This window comes from Microtus oregoni, unplaced genomic scaffold (assembly GCF_018167655.1).
Source record: "Microtus oregoni isolate MIOR12 unplaced genomic scaffold, Mior012 000023F_ref0000262, whole genome shotgun sequence".
Taxonomy (NCBI): Eukaryota; Metazoa; Chordata; class Mammalia; order Rodentia; family Cricetidae; genus Microtus; species Microtus oregoni.
This window is the reverse complement of record NW_024543082.1, coordinates 18,745,130-18,765,510: the sequence shown is the minus strand read 5'-3', so window position 1 is coordinate 18,765,510 and position 20,381 is coordinate 18,745,130. Positions and strand designations below refer to the sequence as shown.

General features: G+C 42.2%; 1 non-coding gene across 1 annotated transcript; it reads left to right on the top strand.

The window, feature by feature from the left end:
- Positions 1 to 3,808: 3,808 nt before the first annotated feature.
- On the top strand, positions 3,809 to 3,915 carry LOC121462077. The gene has a single exon (XR_005976253.1). It is a non-coding gene; the product is annotated as a U6 spliceosomal RNA (small nuclear RNA).
- The last annotated feature ends 16,466 nt before the right edge of the window (positions 3,916 to 20,381 follow it).

The window sequence follows — 20,381 nt, the reverse complement described above, 5'->3', positions numbered from 1 at the left end:
CAGGTCCCCCCTCCTTCCCTTCTACCTTTTCTCTCCCCATCTCCCCTTACCCCCATCCCACCCCACCCCCAAGATCCCATTTTCTCCCCGGAAATTTGGTCTACTTCCCTTAGCCAAGAGGATAACTATATGTTTTTCCTTGGGTTCACCTTCTTACTTAGCTTCTTTAGGTTCACCTATTGTAGACTCCGTGGTCCTTATTTATGGCTAGAAACCAATTATGAGTGAGTACATCCCATATTCATCTTTTTGGGTCTGGGTTACCTCACTCAGGATAGTGTTTTCTATTTCCATCCATTTGCATGCAAAATTCGAGAAGTCATTGTTTTTTACCGCAGCGTAGTACTCTAGCGTGTATATATTCCATACTTTCTTCATCCATTCTTCCATTGAAGGGCATCTAGGTTGTTTCCAGGTTCTGGCTATTACAAATAATACTGCTATGAACATAGTTGAACACATGCTTTTGTCATTTGATAGAACATCTCTTGGGTATATTCCCAAGAGTGGTATTGCTGGGTCCAGGGGTAAGTTGATCCCGAATTTCCTGAGAAACCGAAACACTGCCTTCCACAGTGGTTGCACAAGATTGCATTCCCACCAGCAATGGATGAGGGTACCCGTTCCTCCACAGCCTCTCCAGCAAAGGTTATCGTTGGTGTTTTTGACTTTAGCCATTCTGACAGGTGTAAGATGATATCTCAAGGTTGTTTTGATTTGCATTTCCCTGATTGCTAAGGAAGTTGAGCACGACCTTAAGTGTCTTTTGGCCATTTGAACTTCTTCTGTTGAGAATTCTCTGTTCAGTTCAGTGCCCCATTTTTTAATTGGGTTAATTAGCATTTTAAAGTCTAGTTTCTTGAGTTCTCTATATATTTTGGAGATCAGACCTTTGTCTGTTGCGGGGTTGGTGAAGATCTTCTCCCAGTCAGTAGGTTGCCTTTGTGTCTTAGTGACCATGTCCTTTGCTTTACAGAAACTTCTCAGTTTAAGTAGGTCCCATTTACTCAATGTTGCCCTTAATGTCTGTGCTTCTGGGGTTATACATAGGAAGCGATCTCCTGTGCCCATCTGTTGTAGGGTATTTCCCACTTTCTCTTCTATCAGGTTCAGTGTGTTCGGGCTGATATTGAGGTCTTTAATCCATTTGGACTTGAGTTTTGTGCACGGTGAGAGATATGGGTCTATTTTCATTCTTCTACAGGTTGACATCCAGTTGTGCCAGCACCATTTGTTAAAGATGCTTTCTTTCTTCCATTGTATACTTTTAGCTCCTTTATCGAAAATGAGGTGTTCATAGGTTTGTGGGATAAAATCCGGGTCTTCTATACGATTCCATTGGTCGACTTCTCTGTTTTTATGCCAGTACCACACTGTTTTCATTACTGTAGCTCTATAATAGAATTTGAAGTCAGGGATGGTAATGCCTCCAGAAGATCCTTTATTGTATAGGATTGTTTTGGCTATCCTGGGTTTTTTGTTTTTCCATATAAAGTTGATTATTGTCTTCTCCAGATCTGTGAAGAATTTTGATGGGATCTTGATGGGGATTGCATTGAATCTATAAATTGCCTTAGGTAGAATTGCCATTTTTACTATGTTGATCGTCCCAATCCAAGAGCAAGGGAGGTCCATCCATTTTTTGGTATCCTCTTCAATTTCTTTCTCAATGCCTTAAAGTTCTTGTCAAATAGATCTTTCACTTCCTTGGTTAGATTTACCCCAAGATATTTTATGCTGTTTGTGGCTATCGTGAATGGTGAAGCTTCTCTGATTTCCCTCTCTGCTTCCATATCCTTTGTGTATAAGAGGGCGACTGATTTTTTGGAGTTGATCTTGTATCCTGCCACATTACTAAAGGTGTTTATCAGCTTTAGGAGTTCTTTGGTGGAGTTTTTGGGGTCGCTTATGTACACTATCATATCATCTGCAAATAACGAAAGTTTAACTTCTTCCTTTCCAATTCGAATCCCCTTGATCCCATTATGTTGTCTTATTGCTATTGCTAGAACTTCAAGCACTATATTGAAGAGGTATGGCAAGAGTGGACAGCCTTGCCGTGTTCCTGAGTTTAGTGGGATGGCTTTGAGTTTCTCTCCATTTAATTTGATGTTAGCTGTTGGCTTGCTGTATATAGCTTTTATTATATTTAGGTATGACCCTTGTATCCCTAATCTCTCCAAGACTATAACATAAATGGATGTTGAATTTTGTCAAATGCTTTTTTAGCATCTAATGAAATGATCATATGGTTTTTTTCTTTCAGTTTATTTATATGCTGGATTACATTGATAGATTTTCGTATGTTGAACCAGCCCTGCATCTGAGGAATGAAGCCTACTTGATCATAATGGATAATTTTTCGGATGTGTTCTTGGATTTGATTTGCCAGTATTTTGTTGAGGATTTTTGCGTCGATATTCATGAGTGAGATTGGCCTGTAGTTCTCTTTCCTGGTTGAGTCTTTGAGTGGTTTTGGTATCAGAGTAATTGTGGCTTCATAAAAGGAATTTCGTAATGACCCTTCTGTTTCTATATTGTGGAATACATTAAGGAGTATAGGTATTAGGTCTTCTTGGAAGTTCTGGTAGAATTCCGCATTGAAACCATCTGGTCCTGGGCTTTTTTTGGTAGGGAGGTTTTTGATAACAGCTTCGAATTCTTCGCGACTTACAGGTCTGTTTAGATTGTTAACCTGGTCCTGGTTTAGTTTTGGTAAATGGTATTTATCTAAAAAAGCGTCCATTTCTTTTACATTTTCCAGTTTTGTGGCATACAGGCTTTTGTAGTAAGATCTAATGACTCTCTGAATTTCCTCTGTGTCTGTGGTTATGTCCCCCTTTTCATTTCTGATCTTATTAATTTGCGTGTTCTCTCTCTGTCGTTTGATTAGTTTGGATAGGGGTTTATCTATCTTGTTGATTTTCTCCAGGAACCAGCTTTTTGTTTCATTGATTCTTTGGATTGTTTTCTGTGTTTCTATTTTGTTGATTTCAGCCCTCAATTTGATTATTTCCAGTCTTCTACTCCTCCTAGGTGAGTCTGCTTCTTTTTTTTCTAGAGCTTTCAAGTGGGCTGTTAAGTCTCCAATATGTGCTTTCTCTGTTTTCTTTAGGTGGGCTCTTAGTCCTATGAACTTTCCTCTCAGGACTGCTTTCATAGTGTCCCATAAGTTCGAGTATGTTGTTTCTTTATTTTCATTGAATTCAAGGAAGACTTTAATATCTTTCTTTATTTCTTCCTTAATCCAGGTATGGTTCAGTAGTTGACTGTTCAGTTTCCATGAGTTTGTAGGCTTTCTGGGGGTAGCATTGTTGTTGAATTCTAACTTTAATCCATGGTGATATGATAAGACACAGGTGGTTACTAATATTTTTTTGTAACTGTGTAAGTTAGCTTTGTTACCAAGTATGTGGTCAATTTTCGAGAAGGTTCCATGAGCTGCAGAGAAGAAGGTATATTCTTTCCTCTTTGGGTGGAATAATCTATAGATGTCTGTTAAGTCCATTTGCTTCATTACCTCCATTAATTCTCTAATTTCTCTGTTAGGTTTCTGTTTGATTGACCTGTCCATTGGTGAGAGAGGAGTGTTGAAGTCTCCTACTATTAGTGTGTGCGGTTTGATGGCTGCCTTGAGTTTTAGTAATGTTTCTTTTACGTACGTGGGTGCTTTTATATTAGGGGCATAGATATTCAGGATTGAGACTTCTTCCTGATGAATTGTTCCTGTTATGAGTATAAAATGTCCCTCTCCATCTCTTCTGATTGATTTAAGTTTGAAGTCAACTCTGTTAGAAATTAGTATGGCGTGCTCGCTTCGGCAGAACATATACTAAAATTGGAACGATACAGAGAAGATTAGCATGGCCCCTGCGCAAGGATGACACGCAAATTCGTGAAGCGTTCCATATTTTTTGGGGCACTGAACTGAACAGAGAATTCTCAGCAGAGGAAGTTCAAATGGCCAAAAGACACTTAAAGTCGTGCTCAACTTCCTTAGCAATCAGGGAAATGCAAATCAAAACAACTTTGAGATATCATCTTACACCTGTCAGAATGGCTAAAATCAAAAACACCAAGGATAACCTTTGCTGGATAGGCTGTGGAGGAACGGGTACCCTCATCCATTGCTGGTGGGAATGCAATCTTGTGCAACCACTGTGGAAGTCAGTGTTTCGGTTTCTCAGGAAATTCGGGATCAACTTACCCCTGGACCCAGCAATACCACTCCTGGGAATATACCCAAGAGATGCTCTATCATATGACAAAAGCATTTGTTCAACTATGTTCATAGCAGTATTATTTGTAATAGCCAGAACCTGGAAACAACCTAGATGCCCTTCAATGGAAGAATGGATGAAGAAAGTATGGAATATATACACGCTAGAGTACTACGCTGCGGTAAAAAACAATGACTTCTCGAATTTTGCATGCAAATGGATGGAAATAGAAAACACTATCCTGAGTGAGGTGTCCCAGACCCAAAAAGATGAACATGGGATGTACTCGCTCATAATTGGTTTCTAGCCATAAATTAGGGCCACGGAGTCTACAATAGGTGAACCTAAAGAAGCTAAGTAAGAAGGTGAACCCAAGGAAAAACATATAGTTATCCTCTTGGCTAAGGGAAGTAGACCAAATTGCCGGTGAGAAAATTAGGATCTTGGGGGTGGGGTGGGATGGGGATAAGGGGAGATGGGGAGAGAAAAGGTAGAAGGGAAGGAGGGGGGACTTGGGGAATCAGGAGAATTGGGATAAAGGAAAGGTGGATAGGGGAGCACGGAACCACAATTCTTAGTTAAGGGAACCACTTTAGGGTGAGCAAGAGATTTGACCCTAGAGGGGCTCCCAAGTGCCCAACATGAGGTTCCCAGTTAGTTCCTTGGGCAGCTGAGGATTGGGAACCTAAAATGACCCTATCCTAGAGCAATACTGACGAATATCTTGCATATCATCATAGAACCTTCATCTGGTGATGGATGGAGACAGAGACAGAGACCCACACTGGAGCACTGGACTGAGCTCCCAAGGTCCCAATGAGGAGCAGAAGGAGGGAGAACATGAGCAAAGAAGTCGGGACCACGAGGCATGCACCCACCCACTGAGACAGTGGAGCTGATCTACTGGGAGCTCACCAAGGCCAGCTGGACTGTGACCGAAAAAGCATGGGATAAAACCGGACTCTCTGAACATGGCGAACAATGAGGGCTGATGAGACGCCAAGGACAATGGCACGGGGTTTTGATCCTACTTAATGTGCTGGCTTTGTGGAAGCCTAGCCAGTTTGGATGTTCACCTTCCTAGATATGGACGGAGTGGGGAGGACCTAGGACTTACCACAGGGCAGGGAACCCGGACTGCTCTGTGGACTGGAGAGGGAGGGGGAGAGGAGTGGGGGGAGGGGTAGAAGGGTGGGAGGAGGGGGAGAAGGGTGGGAGGAGGGGGAGGGAAATGGGAGGCTGGGAGGAGGTGGAAACTTGTTTTTTGTTTATGTTTTTTTTCTTCTTTTCTTAATAAAAAAAATTAAAAAAAAAGAAATTAGTATGGCCACACCTGCTTGTTTCTTAGGTCCATTTGCTTGATAAGCCTTTTCCCAGCCCTTTACTCTGAGTAGGTGCCTGTCTTTGTGGTTGAGGTGTGTTTCTTGTAGACAGCAGAATGTTGGATCCTGTTTTCTTATCCAATCTCTTAGCCTGTGCCTTTTTTTAGGTGCGTTGATCCCATTGATATTAAGTGATATTAATGACCAGTGGTTGTTAACTCCGGTCACTTTTTTAGTAGTAGGGTTTGTGTGTTTTCTTTCTTTGATTTGCGCTGGTGAAGAGTCTCTAGATGTCTGAGTTATTGTGGTCATTGTTGGACTCCTTGGTTAGTAATTTTCCTTCTATTATTTTCTGTAAGGCTGGATTTGTGGCTACGTATTGTTTAAATTTGTTTTTATCCTGGAAAATTTTGTTTTCTCCATTTATAGTGAATGAAAGTTTGGCTGGATATAGTAGTCTCGGCTTGCATCCGTGGTCTCTTAGTTTTTGGAGAACATCTATCCAGGACCTTCTGGCTTTCATGGTTTCCATAGAGAAGTCAGGTGTAAGTCTGATAGGTTTACCTTTATAAGTAACTTGGCCTTTTTCCTTTGCGGCTCTTAATATTCTTTCTTTATTCTGTATATTTTGTGTTTTGATTATTATATGGCGAGGGGATGTTTTCTTTTGATCCAGCCTATTTGGTGTTCTGTATGCTTCTTGAACCTTCATAGGTACATCTGTCTTCAGGTTGGGAAAGTTTTCTTCTATAATTTTATTAAGTATATTTTCTGTACCGTTGAGATGCACTTCTTCTCCTTCTTCTACTCCAATTATTCTTAGGTTTGGTCTTTTTATTGTGTCCCATATTTCCTGAATGTTTTGTGATGAGAGTTTGTTGGACTTGCTGTTTTCTTTGATCAGAGTGTTTATTTTCTCTATGTTATCCTCAGAATCTGAGATTCTTTCTTCTATCTCTTGTATTCTGCTGGTTATACTTGATTCTGTAGTCTCTATTCGTTTACCTAGATTTTCCATGTCCAGCCGGCTGGCCTCTGTTTGTGTTTTCTTCTTTGCCTCCATTTCAGTTTTCAAGTCATGAACTGTTTCCTTTATCTGCTTGATTGTTTTTCCTGGTTTCCTAGGGTATCATTCACTGATTTACTCAATTCCTCGAACTTTCTATTATACTTCTCATCCATTTCTATAAGGGCGTTTTTTATATGCTGTTTAAGGGTGTCAATCACTTTCATGAAGTCAGTTTTTTCTACTTCTTCTTGATTAAGGTGTTCATGTCCTCCTGTTGTGGGGTCACTGGCTTCTGGTGGTTTCGTGTTGTTTTTCAGATTGTTGGGAGAATTCCTGCATTGGCGTCTGCCCATCTCTTCCTCCCAATACTCCCCTTTGGATCTTCTTTTACAGGATCAGGTCTTCTTGCCCACTGATGTACCTTCCCAGTGATGTCACTCCCCAGAGATGTTTCTCCACAATGATGTTTCACTCGGTGCCCAGATCGAAACTCCGCACTGCTTAGTTAGCTCGCGAACAAAGGGCCCACCCTGCTCGCTGCGGGCAGGCTATGGGAACAAAGGAGCTACCGGCCACCCCTTTGTCCTCCCGGTTCGGATTCGATCCCAGCGCCCTAGCAGGCTGGGCAGGGAGGCGCTATGCCCCAAAGGAGGGAGGGAGGGAGGGAGACAGGGGGTGTGGGGATCTGGATGTAAGCTGAATGGGATAGGAATAGAGAGGCGGTTTGGGCAGTATAGCCCCTGTAGGATGGCCAGGAATTGTGGGCGGGCTGAGGTATGTTCCCAGCTGCCGCAGCACTCACTCACCACAATGATGTTTCACTTGGTGCCCAGATCGAAACTCCGCGCTGTTTGGTTAGCTCGCGAACAAAGGGCCCACCCTGCTCGCTGCGGGCAGGCTATGGGAACAAATGAGCTACCGGCCACCCCTTTGTCCTCCCGGTTCGGATTCGATCCCAGCGCCCTAGCAGGCTGGGCAGGGAGGCGCTATGCCCCAAAGGAGGGAGGGAGGGAGGGAGACAGGGGGTGTGGGGATCTGGATGTAAGCTGAATGGGATAGGAATAGAGAGGCAGTTTGGGCAGTATAGCCCCTGTAGGATGGCCAGGAAGTGTGGGCAGGCTGAGGTATGTTCCCAGCTGCCGCAGCACTCACTCACCACAATGATGTTTCACTCGGTGCCCAGATCGAAACTGTATTTGGTTAGCTCGCGAACAAAGGGCCCACCCTGCTCGCTGCGGGCAGGCTATGGGAACAAAGGAGCTACCAGCCACCCCTTTGTCCTCCCGGTTCGGATTTGGTCCCAGCGCCCTAGCAGCCCTAGATTCATTTTATGTGATCATAAATGTTACAGTTTCAGGTGCTGTGAGAAGCAACATCTTCAAGTCAGTCCACTAACTGGCCTTCTTTGCTTGCTTGCTACCAAGTAGCTAGACAGTTGCCTTTTGCCTTTTATTTCACTAAATAGCTAGCTAGAAGCCATTTTTTAGCAGTACCTCTGCAATTTAATAGTTGGACCCAGGGAAGGTACTACCAGTATAATGAAGATAACACTGAAAATCCCCTTACTATTTTGAACCCCATTATCTCAATTCCCCTTGCTGTCTGCATTGTGACTTACACAGAGGTTAGGATGGATCAATATGGGTAAGGGTAAGATACTGGTGAACACTAATAGCTGTACATCAAGAAGAAAAAGATGATGATGTAGGAGGGTCTTCTATCTATCTGTTGCTTTCATTGGTTAATAAAGAAAACTGCTTGGCCTGATAGGTCAGAACATAGGTAGGCGGGGAAGACAGAACAAAATGCTGGGAGAAAGAAAACAGAGTCAGGCAGACGCCATGATTCTCCAACCCGAGACAGACGCAGGTTAGGATCTTTCCCAGTAAGCCACCACCTCCTGGCGCTATACAGATTACTAAATATGGGTTAAAGCAAGATGTGAGAATTAGCCAATAAGAGGCTAAAACTAATGGGCCAGGCAGTGTTTAAATGAATAAAGTTTCTGTGTAATTATTCTGGGGCTAAGCTAGCTGTGCAGGAACAGGGCAGGATGAAAGGCAGGCCTGCTTGCCTCATCACTACAAGATGAGGCTTGAGATTAGAAAATCTCTGCACACAATAAAGAGTAGAAGAATGCTATCGAGATTATTGTCTACTTTAATAGTAAGAAATTACCATGCATTAAGCAGTAAATAAATTCATTATTGTCAAACACATCTAAGGGTTGTGCTCTTTTTATCTCGTCTTTCATTGCAATGTCTTCACGTTTAAGTCAGGACAGAAAATGGAAAGAGATATAATTCTGTAACAGACTAGAAAATACAGGGCAGAGATTGAAAGTAGGTTTGTTCATTGTCTCTCTTCCCTGTTCTACTTGTGAAAACAATTCTCTTCATGATTCTATCTTCATTCAACCTCTCTGACATGTTTTGTACTAGACCTCAAAGTTCGTGGCTCTGGTTACTCACTCCAAGTAGTTTTCTCTGGCCAATAAAAAGATACAGAAATGGCAGTTCTTTAATTTTGAGTTTGGGTCTCAAAAGGTCCTGAGTGTTTCTACTTTTCATTCTGTGGGAAAATGGGTGACCTACCCACTGGAGTGGTTCGAGAGAATTGTCTGTAATCTGTCAATCATGTTTTAAATAAACACTGACTGGCTAGGCAGAAAGTATAGGTGGAAAAACCAGACAGGAAGTAGAAATGATGTAATGAGAACAGGAGAATTCTGGGAAGGAGGAAGCTGATTCCTCCCACTTCTGCCCAGATCACTGAAGCAGCAGGATGTGATCTGCTCCACAGAATAAAGGTACTGAGCCACATGGCTAACATTGATTAGGAAAATGGGTTAATTAAGATGTAAGATTAGCCAGTGAGAGGCTAGAAATGGGCCAATAAGCTTTATAACTTATAGAGATCTCTGTGTGATTTTTCTCTGGGACTAAACAGCTGGGGGGCCGGGTGGGACAAAAACTCCAACAAACAGGCACCCCGTTCATGTTACACTGGAGGATGAGGATAGAACACAATTGGTCCATGTCAGTCATCCCTTTCATTTCTCTATTGAGGCCAGCTCAGGGATCCAGGAATTAGTGTTCTCTCAGACCCTTGAGCAAGCCCAATCAAGAACATCAGATATGAGGCCATGCTGATCCTGGACAAATGAACAGTTATCACCATAGAGTTACTGTGGTTCTTTGCCAGGTGGCATGCTTGTGGCATTAAGTAACTCATACATTGCTCAAACGTAACTCCAATTTTATAAGTAACTCATATATTGCTCAATAACATAACTCCAATTTCATAAGGACAGACATAGCTGTCTCTTTTAGTTTCTTCTGCATCTGAGACTGACCATTAGCTCTAGCAAATGAGATGTGTTATATTTTTAGGACATTCCTTTAAAGAAAAGGAAGGACTTTCTTGCTTTTCAGTGTATCTGTGGAACTGCAGTACTGGTATGATGCCTGCAGGTCTCAGAACTACTTGATCTGTGGATAATGCTAAGGATGGAAGCTACTAATCAAAGAGGATAAACAGAACAGGGCAAGAACTTGGGCCTGATGACCATAGATTTAACCCCACCAGTCCCAGACTATCCAATTGTTCTTTTATGTAATAGAGACTAAACCATGTTTTTCACAGCACTCCTATTTGTTTTTTTGTTTTTTTTTTTTAGTTTTACTTCATGTATATCTGAGATTAATTCTAATAGAAATAAATACTTAGTTGGTCATTTGGGAAGTTTACTACCATTAACATTAGTTGTGTTCTACTCATGTGCATGTCCTGGATCATTTGTGTTCTTCCCGTAAAGGTAATGGAGTAATAGTTTTGGGAGATAGGGATGGTGGGTCAGAGAGTCATCTCCAGGGCAATCTTAGAAGAAGTGTCACTTGTATAGGGTGAAGAAAGGCTTGTGGTGGGAAAGTGCTTGAAATCTGCAGATGTGAGAAGGTGATCCAGTAGTTGGTCAATCTCCAGACATTTGAGGACATGTCTGTGTTGCAGAATTGGGGAGAATAAAAACTGCCATGGGCTCCCAGGAAGGATCTGAGCAGGGGGTGGTGGGGGGTGGGGGTGGGGAGGAATTGAAATAGACTGGACTCATCACTTGTCAGAATAGCAAATGTGGCTTCTTTACTCAACACCCACTGCCACAGTTTTCAATGTGGTGTTAGCTGAACACCACACAGCCACCTGGTCCAACCCCTCATTTTCCTATCTCTACACGGATGTGAAAAGTTTCCTTTGTTGACCATGCATGCACATATACACAGATACGTGTATATATGAGTACATGCTCATGAATGTTCATATATTGTGATGCCCCCATGTCAGAAACTAGATGAACTTGCTCATGTGTTTCCAAAATATTAGAATTTACTAAATAAATTCATAAAGTATGCTGTTCCATTGATAGCAATTTGCCAGGTAGTTCCAAATCCCTTGATAGCTGATTGAGGCAACTTACTTTTTTTTTGTTCCAATCTTAACTATTAATATTCACTGTCAGATCATATTTTACAAATCACACTGAAAATGTCTATATATCCATATATGTATGTATGTATATGTATGCATCTATCTTTATCATTATCATCTGTCTAGCTATCATCCATCCATATATCTATCTATCTATCTATCTATCTTCTATTATTTACCGTGAAGGTTACAGAATGTGTACAAAGGGATAAAAAGGCTATAGCAGACTAAGATGTTCCAAAGAGGCCTGACTATGAGGCACAAACAGAAACTGACAGGGGTTGCTAGAAGAGTCTTCAGGGAGAAGAAGGGTTGAATAACTAACCATCGAAAGCCTGTCAGAGAGACAGCCTTTACTACTATAGAGTCAAGCTGTAGGGACGGAGTTCAGTTGTCGGAGAGTTGAGTCAAGCTGTATAGCAAGATGCAGGCCAGGGAGAAATCAGAGCCAAATGGTCCAGATAGAGAAACGGTGGATGGACTGACTGATGGCAGTTACAGCAGGCCACATCCGCAGCGAGGACCAAGCCAAGCTGCAGCCCCTTGGCTGCAGTCGGGAATTTTATGCCTGTTTTTTTTTTTTGAGTCCCACACAGGGTGATCGGATGACAGGTTGGTGAGGGTCTTGCCATCACAGGGCTAGGTATCCTTCTCCTTCTGCAGTCCAGGTGAAGTTGTCTTCATCTTCCCTCATTCTGGTCCATTCAATATGCACTTGGGCCTCATTTTCCTGATGTGACTCTAATATTTGCATGTAACCCCCATTGGCTTTCATAAGTGTGTAGGGTGGTGTGACTGGGTTGAGGAGCAGCCTCTGAGTGTCCCTGGACAGGGGGTGGTATTTACCTGGCTCCGCTTCTGCACCTGCACCCAAATGGAGTCTGATGCTCTTGTGCAATGGAGTATACAATATGGCGTCACTCAGGTCAGGCCAGTCCGATCACAACACTATCTTACACAAAAATCACTATGGTCTCAGACTGAGGAAAATTGGAAGCACAGCCCAGTTGAGAACCACTAGGTGGTGCTTCGGCTTAATTCTTTTTTACCATTTTACAGCAAAATAAAGTGAACTTTGCCTCAGGAAAGTTGTCCTGTTTTTCTTTATTGTTTCATACAACAAGCCTACACCTCATTAACTCTGTAGCTTTTCTTGGGTGGCACTTGGAATAGCTACAAGAAGAGGAGGCGCTAAACTTCTACTTAAGAAGAAAAAACACCTTTTCAGTTCCTAAAGGTGCACTGCTCTTTTCTCTTAATTGTAGTAGATGCGGTTTGCTTACCAAATGAGTTGAGAGTGGATATTCACACTTGAGAGGAGGAGGGTCGTTAAACTGTCTTCTCAGTTGAGCCAAGATTAGTACTCATTGCTTCTGATGGAGAGAAGGGCTTGCTAGAGTCAATGGCTTCGGGTAAAATTAGCTCTCCTTTCCCACTCCCTAGGCTCTCTCCCATCATATCTAGAGGCACATATGGTATTCTGATGCTGGAAGGAAGCTGCAGATAAATTAGGTCAACTTCCGCATTTGCTAAAAGAGGAAACCGAGACTCTCAGATTCAGTGGTCATGCGGTGTTACTAAGAAGTCAGCTGCCCTGCCTTATTATTCACCAGGAGAACACAGCTACTTTCCGAGGCCACACCAGACAAAGGCACTCGCAGAGGCAGGGAACTGGCCGTCACTACTTTGGACCATATCTTACTCATGAGGCCTGAAAGCCCCCACCTGCCTCATCTCTTGTCTGATTGGCCCAGTTCATGTGATAGCTTGTTATCTAATCCCCGGAAAACAAGAGGGGGGAAGATACTTATCTGTTTAGATCTTTTGCAGAACTGGGTGGAACTGGGCGGGGCCAGGCGGGGCCGTGCCCAGCTAGGTTTTAGTTCAATCTTTTACCAGGCATTTCAGGAATTCATTTGGGAGCAGAAGACAGTTTTTAAGAACACCAGCCATGTTCTGCAGATCCAGCTAATCTCGATGAATTTATAAAGTTCTTTGAACAGAATGTACAAATCTTCTAACCGTTTCATCCACCATTGATTTGAAGATCAAACGTGGAGCAGAGAATACTGGCTCATATGTAGTGGAGAGCCAAAACGGGTCTGCAACAGGCAGGGGGTCTTCTGGGTGAGGTTGATGGAGAGACCTTCCTCTCTGAACTGATGACCCCGGAATTGCCCCCACCATGAAATAAGAATACAATTCTTACTATTAGGCCAGCTGAAGACAGGGTTGTGAAGATCATCTCTATCTGGTTATTAATGATTCTGCAAAGGACGCTGAAAAATCTTATCTTTCAGCCTATTAGCTCCCAAAGGGACCTCATGCCTGCACAAGCCACCCAGAAAAGCGTTCAGTGCATGGTTCCCTGCTACTCTTGCCTTCCCCCACTTCTGAGAGCTCACACATGGATAGAAATAGATAGGCTCTCATGGCCAGTGCATCCTTCCACTGTGACGCTCTAGTGATTTAGTAATCATGAGAGAAAGAAGAAGCTGGTGGCCAGCATTGCAGAGGGAAGGTCTCGGGTGAATCAAGAGTATCTACAACTCCAACCAGAGGAAGAGAGAAAGCATCCACAGACTCATATGTATCAACAGTAAAGGGAACCCAATTCATCAAAACAGGAGGAATCGTGAAGTTCAACTAAATATTAGGGTTTTTAGGGAAAGAGAAAACAAATCACCTTCCAAATTGCTGGGATGGTTTGCTTGTGAGTAAGAGAAAGATCCTGACTGGGAGACAGCTGTATGTGAGAGACAGATCATACACAGATTTCTAATAATGTGAAGAAAATGCTTGAGTATATCACACTTTTGAGTTTCTTTTCTGAAAACAGAGTGCCAGAGGCTTCTGGCGGAGAGTGGTCTGTAGTTAAGATAAGATTTACCAGCCTTCGGAAAGGTAACTTGTCTTCTATGCAGCCTTCTGAGGTTCCACGGCAGCCACAGAACCTATAAGGAAAACGAATATGATATGGTTGTCCAGCCTTTAAAAGGACATGAGCACCTCTATAGACCCAAGTGAGGCTATGCACTGTGGGACAATGGTCTTTTATCCTGTCACTTGTATTATTTTTAATAAAATACTGATTGGCCAGTAGCCAGGCAGGAAATAAAGGCAGGGCAATGAGAATTCTGGGAAGAGGGAAGTTTCAGTCTGTAGTCATCACCTAGACAAAGAGGAAGCCAAGATGTGACTGCCTCTGCAGAAAAGGTACCAAGCCACGTGGTTAACACAGACAAGAATTGTGGGCTAATATAAGTTATAAGAGTTAATAAGAAGCCTGAGATACTAGGCCAATCAGTTTATAATTAAATGCAGACCTCTGTGTGATTTCTATGGGACTGAACAACTGAAGGACTGGATAGAACAGAAACCTCTGTCAACAGCTGTGTGGGACCTAGGAGTCAGACAAGGTTGTATATTTTTTTTTCTTACAAGACCCCATGGTTTATTTACAAACCCCTGATGGAGGAAGGTCATTGTTTAAGTAATAAAGAAACTGCTTGGCCTCATAGGTTAAAACATAGGTGGGAGGAGTAAACAGAACTGAATGCTGGGAGGAAGAGGAAGTAAGCTCAGACTCGACAGCTCTGCTCTCTGGAGAGAGGCCATGCTCTCCTCTCCCAGGCAGATGCACGCGATGAAGCAAGCCGCCAGGTCAGACATTCTGAATCTTTCCCGGTAAGACTGGTGCTACACAGTTTATTAGAGATGGGTTGATCAGGATATCAGAATTAGCCAGAAGGGCTAGAGCTAATGGGCCAAGCAGTGTTTAAAAGAATACAGTTTGTGTGTTGTTATTTTAGGGCATAAGCTAGCCAGGCGACCAGGAGCTGGGGCTGCAGGAACACAGCCCGCAGCTCTTATTACAACAAACCCCAAATTTCTTCATTCTTGGCCTAAGGATATCATCCACAGCATATCGCCTTTGAAGAAACCCTCCCACAGACCTGCCTGGTCCACGGAATGGAAAATTACAACATCATTTACAAGACAGTGAAAACTAAGGAGCAGCCCAAGATACCAGCTCCAAAAAGCTACAGTGAATGTCTTGGGACTAGAAAGAATGATTCAACAGCTCCCAGGCCAGCAAAAAGCATCTGTCTTCTGTCATTTCCCCCACGCGTCGTAAAATGTGCACAGAAAGGGAGCCACGCCAGCAGAGGTGAAGGAGGCCAGTGGTCGGCAACATTTTCCACCATTCCCTTACAGCTAAGGCCGCCAATCCCATTACCTCCCAACCACCTGTCAGCAGATGGTACTGACGGATGCGGGACCAAGTGGCACATCCCTTTCCATTAAAAAGAAAAAAAAAAAATGCAAAAACGGCAAGGCCCAATTTTACAAGATAGGAACTATACATGCCCAACACATGTGAAATAATATTCAGCCTACACATTAATTATCAAGGCAGTGGCAGTTTTAAAGATGTCATTTTCATAAATAAAATTATACTACTAAACCTTCTGATGGAATCTATGGTTGAGAGAGGGAACAGGGCAAGCAGTATCTGATAGAAATACAGGCTGAGACAGCAGAGAGGGGTTTGCATGCCTGGGCTATCAGTTCCACCTTCAGTGTGTACTGAATACAGCCATTCACATATCCCAGGGAAATGCTACAGCACGGTATAAAACAGCAGAAGGAGGGGAACTGTGCAGAGGGGCCACCTAACGCAGACTCAGACATAGCTGATCTTACTGACCAATGCGACCTGCAAGAAGCCATGATCTTACTTCATTTTTTTCCACATACGTCATTTTCTGGCCTGCCTACAGATTTATTTAGCAGCCTAACACCACCAGAACTTATGAAAGTTTGTAACTTAAGAATTAATTAAGAGCATATGAGAAGAAGAATGAAGCATTGCATCCAAGCTCTGTCTTGGATATGTCTCCTCAATTATTTTGGAAAACGATATAAAGTCTGATATTTATGACTAGCTTTTACTTTTATATCTAGTTTTGATTCCAAGCACGTCATAGTGTGTGCAGAATTAGTTCTTTGTCCTTCATGTCCCTTCTTTAGCTGAGAAGGCTTTACAATTAAATTTTCTTTTCTTCTCTAGATGCTTCTGTTTCTCAAAGTTCAGAAAGAAAGTTTAAAATTATCTTTAGAATGATAATAAACATTTACATATAAGGCTACGGAAGGGGAAGCATCTAGCCAGAGGGTCATTTCATTTTTAAGCCACTAACTGTTGGAAGACATTGCTGATTTACCAGAGGTTTCCGTCTCCTCATGACCTAGCAGTTTATCTCAATAAGCTCAGTAAAACAGAGCTCTCTCCATCTAGCCAAGCCTCCTGGCCTTATCTGGAGAATGTCCCTGGGACTGTAGAATTGACCTTATCTAAAGGCTGTCTCTAAAAACAGATGCCTGACTCATCTTTAGCTTGAACTTTGACCCAGATCTCTGCTGAAAGGGCTTGTGCAAGGGGCTCTGCTATAGGACCCTGCTGCCACATACCAAGCTTTGTGACAGGAGCATGCCACTTAATGGAAATTATGGTTTGCCCCCAGGCTCTCCAATCCTATATATTCCTTGAACTCTGGAATAAAATCAAGCTGATTCACTGAAATCTGTTTCCCACAGGTCTGTCTCCATCCATGCTCATGGGCTGCCTCAGCCTTCTGTGGCTCCATCTTTCCCTTGGGAAAAAGAGGAATCCCACAACTACCATTTGAGACCCCAAGCTGCTCGAACCTACTGATGCTTACTTATAATGGATTAGATTGTGGCCCTTTGGGCTTTGTCTTTGTGTAGGGGAAGCCCAGCCAATCACCTTGCTTGAAGGGCCGATCCCCTGAGGTTATTATTTTCTTATAAATATTGCGAGTGTGCTCCGCCTTCCCTTCTGTTTCCTGCTCTTCCTGGGAACCTCGGTTTTGTAAGTTATTCCCTTCTTCCCCTTAATAAAGCTGATATTAAAGTTAGCCTGATTAATCCTATTTGCTGGTCGATTACGCCGCATCAATTTTGCATAACAAGACTCAGCGTTTTGTCCTGTAAGCTGCGGTTTAGAAGACAGATCCAGTCAGCCAGAACGAGACACATCCTGTTGAATTCAGATATTTTCATGTCTCCCATTCTTCCCATGAGACTTTTGTTGCACCTGCCATGATGCAGCATGCTTACAGTAATAGTCTGTGTAAGCCATAAAGATGCTCATTGAGGAATATTTGATATCTCATAAGATCTCTGTGGCTGGAAATTCAGTCTCAGGAGATGAGGAGAAAAAAAAGCAATCTAACAAGGAAAGGCACTAATATCACAACTCCTGGACTGCAGGGGATATCATAGATTACAGTGTTACCATGGTGCCACTGGGTTTTGGAAACCTCCCCTCAACTCCTTAGCTGCATCCTTAGCTCTTGACTCAGGACCCTAGATGGGAAAGTGTCTGGAGCACTTGTTCAAAGCCCAGCTATCAGAGATATGTACAAAATAAGCAATTGTCTTGCCTGTCTTGGATCCACCTCTTACCAGAGCCAAATAGCGTCCCCTCCTCATAAATCCCAACGATGTCTGTCATTTTAGGGATTAAAACACAATATTTTTGAACTCATGATTCTGAAAGACGTGTAAACAGCAAACCTCTAAATCCTGACTTTAATTTTCTTACCTGAGCATATTAGTTTTCTGTTGTTGAATAACAGCATAGCCCTACATTTAGTAAATTAATACAAAAATAGATTTATTACTTCACACAGGTTGAAGAGTTCTTGGATCTGAACAGATGGTTCTGAGCTCCCCTAATTAAGAGGTCAGCTGCAGTCATATGAAGGCAAAACATGGCTTCAGGACCAGCTCTGAAGATGGCCCACTCACCTGCTGAGCAGCAGGGAACTGTGCTCCTCCCATGTGTCCTTCTTCTCAGGACCACATGGCTTCAGGGCATGGGTTTAAGACCCAGTGGCGAGTAGAGCAGATGCTGAATGTTTTCAGCAACATTTTTGCAGGCGTATGGCTTAGGATTGGTCAGTGCTGGACAGGACCACACTGGGACATCAACAGTGGGATTTAAACTGGATAGAAACTTAGGTTTGAGGCATAGTGATGTTGGTGCATGCCTTTAATCTGAACACATGAGAGGCAGAGGCAGTGGATCTTTGAATTTGAGGCCAACCTGATCTCCAGAACAACTTTCAGGACAGACAAATCTACCCTTAGAAACCCTCTTAAAACACCAAAATAATAATAATAATAATGATAATGATGATGATGATGACAATGATTTTTTTAAAAAGAAACTTGGGTGTGAGAAGTTGATTTCATAGTCATAATGTCAAGTAGGACTACTAGCAATTTGTTTCTGAGATAGGTATACTCACTCGGGATGAGGTAATAATTTGAAGCCCAAAGAGCTTGCTGAATATATTAAGCTTGAATCATTAAACAAATCCAAGAAATTCTAATAATATCAAGTAATTCAGGAATCTCTTTCAATTAAAGCCAATTTGGAATCTCTTCATTGAAATGTGCTTTTTATGACTCTTCCAGAGTTGTCATAATTAAATGAAAAATTAGAAAATTAAGATTTACAGTATTATTTGTCTGATCAGTAAGCTTTAAAAAAACTAGATTCTTTTTGCTTAGAATTAAAAGGAGTCATGCAGTTCGAGGCATATGTTATAGAGGACAAAGAACATTGTTCTTCATGGTCTCAGATGCATCTTCACTTTGTTTCCTTATTTAACTCCATTGTGTGTAACTGAGTCACTATTAATTCTATTGCTGTCATAAAATCAGTGAAGGAAGACAATTTGTGTGAATTTTTTCTATGTAGTCCATGTGGGCTCCTGTCACAGAAAATCCCTAGTTATTACAGTTCTGGGAGTCAAGGAGCTCTCCGGAATCAATCTCTCTCTCTTTGTGTCTCTCTCTCTCTCTTTCTCTCTCTCTCTCTCTCTCACACACACACACACATACACACACACACACGCTCTACCTTTATGACTTAATCAATTTCTAAATGCCTTTTTCCTATTACTATCACCTTTGGGGGTTAAGATATCAATATATGAATTTGGGGACAACACAGTCTATAGTACACACTTTTTGGGGTTTAAATATGTAATGTTGAATCTGATATAAGAAGAAAGAAAGAAGGAAAGGAAGGAAGGAAGGAAGGAAGAAAGAAAGAAGAAGAAAGAAAGAAAGAAAGAAAGAAAGAAAGAAAGAAAGAAAGAAAAGGTTTCCCAATAATCAGTCTTTCATGGCACAGACTGGATACCAGCTGAATCAGCACACAGACCTGTTTTCTCTTCCAACAAGGGAAGAGGAATTACTGAGATCAGGGCATGCCGAACAGTTGAGCACCTCAAATCAGTTATAAATAAGGAGTATCCCTAATGCTGAGCACAGGATGTGCTAGAGTGTGGTGTGAAATGTCATGGTGGTTATAGAGTACATGGAGACCCCTTTGAACCAATAGAAAGGTGACTGAACTGGAACTTGCACCAGTCACGTGCTACGAGGTACTCTTGCTAGCATGTGGGGTTTATTATTAAGTATTTAGGTAAGCCTTGAACTTATTAAATCATTGGTAGCTGGAAGTAGGACATGGTAGCAATAATTATATCAAGATAGCAGAGCTCTGTATCCAGCTGTCCTGATAAAAAAGGCAGATGATCAACACATCATGTGAGACCTAGACCTTTCATGATGGAGACTCTGGAAAATAGTCTACTGTGGTAGTATGTCACTGTATGGTATGGTGTGTGGTAGTATGTCACTGTCACAGTATGTCCATGGTAACGGGAATGACGGCGGAAATATGAGCTTTATCCAGAGACAGAACCGGTTAGACCAGCTTTGAAAGAAGAACGAAGAGAACTCAGAACTCAGAACAGAGAGAACTGGTTAGACATTAGAGACATGGAAACTCTTCCAAATATGTGACTATAGACCAGAATTAGATGATCTACAACCTTAATGATAATTAGGAAAAGGAGACAGAAGCCAATACTCATGGAGACCCATTTCATATTCCTTAAGCACCTCATTAATCTGATGAGATCAAACGCTAGATGGATGTTTTCATCTGCTTTACAGTCAAGAACACCGAATTTCCAATAGAAGTGGCAGAGAATGGACTATATTCCAAAGTCTCACCACAATACTGTTGCCTTCTAGATTATTTTATTCCAAGAGAACTGGAATGGGATGAAAAGGAGAAAGTAGAATTGTAGAGGAATTGTAAATCTCCAGAAGGAACAGGAAAGTGACTTCACAAACAGGGGAGAAAGAAATAAAGTTTATAAATTATCAGACCCCTTTTCTGAAGGCACAGCATAGTTCAGATACTCAATACAAAGAAAGCTGTCTGGAACTATG